The following is a 6,309-nucleotide window of genomic DNA, read 5'->3' as shown; positions in this document are numbered from 1 at the left end:
GCCCTCGAGCGGGCAGCGCGCGGAAGGAGGCAAAGCCATTTGCAGCCCTATAGGCGCTGCGCAAACTGCGTAGGCTGGGGGAAGCTCTCTGCTGACCCCTAGTGGCGCATGACTCAAAACACAAACCCCGCGAGTATTTCATAGACCTCTTGTTCTGTTTACATTTCCCCTCTTATAGCGCTCATCCAGCTATACGTGGATGGTCTTTTCAGTGTGACTGAACGAGGGAGCATGTATGCTCTCTTTCCTTTCATCATGAAAGGAAACTAACTCAGTTGGTCTTTAAGGTGCTACTGGAAGGAATTTTTTTATTTTGTTTTCTTTCATCATGAGAAAGGCTGGACTGCATGAATCCCAAGCCTGAATTAAGATTTCGGTAGAAATATCAACAACCTCAGATATGCAGATGACACAACCTTGATGGCAAAAAGTGAGGAGGAATTAAAGAACCTTTTAATGAGGGTGAAAGAGGAGAGTGCAAAATATGGTCTGAAGCTCAACATCAAAAAAACAAAGATCATGGCCACTGGTCCCATCACCTCCTGGCAAATAGAAGGGGAAGAAATGGAGGCAGTGAGAGATTTTACTTTCTTGGGCTCCATGATCACTGCAGATGGTGACAGCAGTCACGAAATTAAAAGACACCTGCTTCTTGGGAGAAAAGTGATGACAAACCTGGACAGCATCTTAAAAAGCAGAGACATCACCTTGCTGACAGAAGTCTGTGTAGTTAAAGCCATGGTTTTCCCAGTAGTGATGTATGGAAGTGAGAGCTGGACCATAAAGAAGGCTGATTGCCTCAGAATGGATGCTTTTGAATTCTGGTGCTGGAGGAGATTCTTGAGAATCCCATGGACTGCAAGAAGATCAAACCTCTCCATTCTGAAGGAAATCAGAGGGAAGCAGGCAAAAGCTTCAAGTGTAAGATAGTAAAATACAGTCTTGGGAGCACAGTGGAGGCATAGGTGGGGACTTAGGCAGGATCCTAAACCTGGTCTGGCAATCTGGCACAGAACACTATTTTAAAGACTTGTTTCTCCCCTGCCAGACTTTGGCAGAGCAGCAGCCCCACTGCTGAACGTTTCAATCCAGTTTAATTTTTACTGGGTTTCTTTATGCCAGCTTCTTGTGCATAGGATCCCATCAAAAGACCATCGTCCCACATCTAAAATCATAGAATTGTAGTATTGGAAGGGACCCTGAGAATCATTTAGTCCAATATGCAACTGTCGCATATGAGGATCAAACCTGCAACCTTGGCATTATCAGCACAATGTTCTAACCAACTGAGCTGACACAAGCTTCTCAGGACAACCTCTTTATGGAAGATTGGTCCGAATTTGCTTGCACAAGCCTTACTCAGAAGTTAGACTGTTATGTACTGAAGTTCTCACCCTGGGCCAGCAGGGGGATACTGTAGATAGTTTTCACTCAGGTCCACATATGCAAATAAGGAATCGAAAGTGACGTTCAGTGATTGGATAGTTACAGAAAGTGGTTACTGTTGCGTTGTAGTCGAGCTCTATATAAGCAGGCTGGCTGAACCCTGCAGTTCAGTTCAGTTCTGGCCTGTGAATAAACAAGAGCTGTCTGAAGAATCGCTGTGTCGTCTGATATGTTCACCCACAACTTAACATAGACTATGCCCAGACTTTATGGAGGGCTTGTTATGATTTGTTGGCAGGGAGGCTATTATGACAATGAGCATTCATCCTCAGTTGGTTGAATCTCACCTGTTAAAGTGGGGGGTGAGGGGAAATAGCAGTGGCAGGCCCTGGAAGGGCAGAATGCTGGTTTCTGGGAGGCATACAATAAACATGAGCTGTATTCATTAAAACTAAAACAAAAAAAAACCCCAAGGGCTAGGTCTGATCCAAGGCACTGCTGCATGCATGCTAAGGCTTGCCTTGAAATGCAGCCTAGTTCATATGGAGTGCAGTTCCAATGCTAGGGATTGGCCAGAAGTTTGATCAGAATCTACTGGTAGATCCAAGTGATTTGCAAGAGAGTTGTAAATATTTCTGCCTCTCAGTAGTTGAACAATTGTAAGCACAACTGAAGGGACACGGGTGGCGCTGTGGGTAAAACCTCAGCGCCTAGGACTTTCCGATCGTCAGGTCGGCGGTTCGAATCCCCGCGGGCGGGGTGAGCTCCCGTTGCTCGGTCCCAGCGCCTGCCAACCTAGCAGTTCGAAAGCACATCAAAGTGCAAGTAGATAAATAGGGACTGCTTACTAGCGGGAAGGTAAACAGTGTTTCCGTGTGCTGCGCTGGCTTGCCAGATGCAGCTTGTCACGCTGGCCACGTGACCCAGAAGTGTCTTCGGACAGCGCTGGCCCCCGGCCTCTTAAGCGAGATGGGCGTGCAACCCCAGAGTCGGACATGACTGGCCCGTACAGGCAGGGGTACCTTTACCTTACCTTTAAGCACAACTGAATTTAGAAGAAGAAGAAGAGTTTGGATTTGATATCCCGCCTTTCACTCCCTTTAAAGAGTCTCAAAGCGGCTCACATTCTCCTTTCCCTCCCCCCCCACAACAAACACTCTGTGAGGTGAGTGGGGCTGAGAGACTTCAAAGAAGTGTGACTGGCCCAAGGTCACCCAGCAGCTGCATGTGGAGGAGCAGGGAAGTGAACCCAGTTCACCAGATTACGAGTCCACCGCTCTTAACCACTACACCACACTGGCTCTCAATTTATATAAATACTTCTGGGATGAGTGGTTCCCTGTCGTGCCCCCCCCCCGCTTATTTCTCAAGCCCCAGAGTTCCTCATTTGTTTTTAAAAAGTTTTTATTAGTTGTTTCCAGAGAAAGGCAGAAAGTAAATCGGGATCTACTTACTGGTAGATCTCTGGGTGATTTGCAGTAGATCAGCAAGGATGTTGGCCTCCCAGTTGTTAAATAGCAACAGTAAAGTGAACCCCACCTCCTAAATCAGATAGCTAAACTGAAGAAAGCTGGAGGAATAACCAGGAATTGATTTGTATGTGGAAAGATTGTAGGTTTTCCTTTAATAGCTATGGAATTGCAAAGTGTTTTAATTCTTTACTCCGAGGAAACACAGCAAGTTGAATTGTGAGACAATGGCTTTCTTTCTGAGATATAAGGGTTGGAGGGTCTATTTTTTCTTAGGATTGTGATTCCTGCATTGCAGGGAGTTGGACTAGAGGAGACTTTGGGTCCCAACTCTATAGTTCTGATTCACACATTTGAATGGAACTGCCAACAAGAAGCCTAGGACTTGCCGATTAGCGAATCCCCGCGACAGGGTGAGCTCCCATTGCTCGGTCCCTGCTCCTGCCAATCTAGAAAAAACGTCAAAGTGCAAGTAGATAAATAGGTACCGCTCTGGTGGGAAGGTAAATGGCATTTTTGTGTGCTGCTCTGGTTTGACAGAAGCGGCTTAGTCATGCTGGCCACATGACCCAGAAGCTGAACGCCGGCTCCCTCGGCCAATAAAGCGAGATGAGCGCCGCAACCCGAGTCGGTCACGACCGGACCTAATGGTCAGGGGTCCCTTTACCTTTACCTAAGTATCTTACTGGGATGGGTATTGTATTTATTTATACATTCATCAATGCGAACTGGGGTCAAGAATGGCAAAGGGGGGGAATAGAAATTTCTGAAATAAATGACTGAAACTTAAATCTGACACTAGGAACAGAGCTTTTCCAGAAGAAAAGGGTTCCACAACCGAACATCTCACCTGGACATTATTTCCTACAAACTTGCTATGTACTGGGTCCAAACTATCTGTTGTAGGAAACATCCTTCCTGCAAGAGTAAATAAAGCTGTTTCCAAGAGTTAAGGTTAGATTTGTGTGTGTGTGTGCAGTGACATTTATATAACTTTAACTTACAAGTCAGAGACATCACCTTGCCAACAAAGGTCCATATAGTTAAAGCCAAGGTTTTCCCAGTAGTGATGTATGGAAGTGAGAGCTGGACCATAAAGAAGGGTGGTCGCCAAAGAATGGATGCTTTTGAATTCTGGTGCTGGAGGAGACTCTTGAGAGTCCCATGGACTGCAAGAAGATCAAACCTATCCATTCTGAAGGAAATCAGCCCTGAGTGCTCACTGGAAGGACAGATCGTGAAGCTGAGGCTCCAATACTTTGGCCACCTCATGAGAAGAGAAGACTCCCTGGAAAAGACCCTGATGCTGGGAAAGATGGAGGGCACAAGGAGAAGGGGACGGCAGAGGACAAGATGGTTGGACAGTGTTCTCGAAGCTACAAACATGAGTCTGACCAAACTGCGGGAGGCAGTGGAAGACAGGAGTACCTGGCGTGCTCTGGTCCATGGGGTCACGAAAGTCGGATATGACTAAACGACTAAACAACAACAACTTACAAGTCTACTTAAAATCACAAAACTGTATAAATGTTCTGCAGCTTTGGACTACATTAATGCAGGCACGGCCTTTATCATTTATTCTTGACTACAATGAAAACAAAGCCACCCCTGTGGTTTGTTTCGGCTCCAATCGGGTGCCACACTGAGCAAGCTGCACACTGTGCTTTTGTTTTCTTTTAGAAGTGAAGCCCTAATTAAAATAGCTGCTGGCATCTGTACATGGGCAGAGAACAAAAAGGCGTTTGAGAACTGTCAAGAGCACGCAGTGCTTCGTGAAATGCATTAATGGTTTGACTTCGCCCAAAGCAGTTCCATAGAGAAAAACAAGTTTAAAAGGAGGAAAATTGGTCCCATCCTCTTGACATTTATTTTCCTACAAGAGAATTGGTGGTATATGCTGGCTTTGGAATGGATGATAGTACTATTATCTTTGTAGGGTCTCCTCTAACCCTCTATCCAGGTTCTGCTTCAGCACAATTTCTAAGCAACCATAGCATGCATTTATTATTTGCAAAGAGCAGAAGCCATTCTGGAACTGACCAAGGTATTAAGATGAGAACATCTTATGCATGTTCAAAATGCACTAATAGATAAAGGTCAGTCCCAGAACTGAGTTAAGAACCAGCTTTGCCTGAGAAGTTAGTTCTGAGCGCAGGAGTAATCACACCACACCAAAGACAGTAAAATTGGTAACAGATAGTATATGGCCACATTTCTTCAGTAATATTCTCTCAGGAAAGTAGCACAAATATGTGAAATGTCACCTGTCCCCAAAATAGGATTTTTACGTTTTCATATAATTTAGTTGAGACTAACCCTGCATCTTAAAAAAGCAGAGACATCACCTTGCCGACAAAGGTCCGTATAGTTAAAGCTATGGTTTTCCCAGTAGTGATGTATGGAAGTGAGAGCTGGACCATAAAGAAGGCTGATTGCCTCAGAATGGATGCTTTTGAATTATGGTGCTGGAGGAGACTTGAGAGTCCCGTGGACTGCAAGAAGATCAAACCTCTCCATTCTGAAGGAAATCAGCCCTGAGTGCTCACTGGAAGGACAGATCCTGAAGCTGAGGCTCCAATACTTTGGCCAGCTCATGAGAAGAGAAGACTCCCTGGAAAAGACCCTGATGTTGGGAAAGATGGAGGCACAAGGAGAAGGGGACGACAGAGGACAAGATGGTTGGACAGTGTTCTCGAAGCTACCAGCATGAGTTTGACCAAACTGCGGGAGGCAGTGGAAGGCAGGAGTGCCTGGCGTGCTCTGGTCCATGGGGTCACGAAGAGTCGGACACAACTAAACGACTAAACAACAACCACCCATGTGTTGACATTACATTCAAAAATCTTGTGATTATTTAAGTAGGTTTATAGCTTTTTTATTTATATCCTACTTTTCCTCCAAGTAGGCCAGCAGTGCCTGGCCCACAATCACCCAGTGAGCTTCGTGGCAGAGTGGGGATTAGAACCCTAGTCCCCCCGCTCTGCCTAACACTCTCACCACTACAGAACACAAAGCACTTTTACAACTGATTGAGCAACCTTGAAGTCAAACATCATTCATCATTTTCTCCCACTCGAGGGAAAATTTTTTAACTCTTCTTTGAAGTCCAAGACCACATAGCACACTAGTTTTAAAAGCTTATTTGCTCTGTGTGGATGAAGGGATCATCAGTCTGCCTGAAGAGCCAGAGGGGAAAAGGTCGCTATCATCTGTGTGCTACTACTGATCTTTGTAAACTGAAGTTGGGAGGAAAATGCTTTAAAATGATCACAAGATAAGTTCCACCGGGCATAAGCAGCTCCTTTTCTGGACCTTTGCCAAGATGCTTGTTAAGCGAAGGCTGGATGCAGATGCCTAGAGAGATGAAATCTTGAAGGCAAATACTCAACTACAACTTTAATCAGTCAAAACACAGTTTTACCACAGAAGTGTAATTACCAGAGATGATATCCGA

The sequence above is a fragment of the Podarcis erhardii genome (genome assembly GCF_964252035.2).
Source record: "Podarcis erhardii genome assembly, chromosome: 10".
In the NCBI taxonomy this organism is placed as follows: Eukaryota; Metazoa; Chordata; class Lepidosauria; order Squamata; family Lacertidae; genus Podarcis; species Podarcis erhardii.
Note: the sequence above shows the minus strand (reverse complement) of the source record.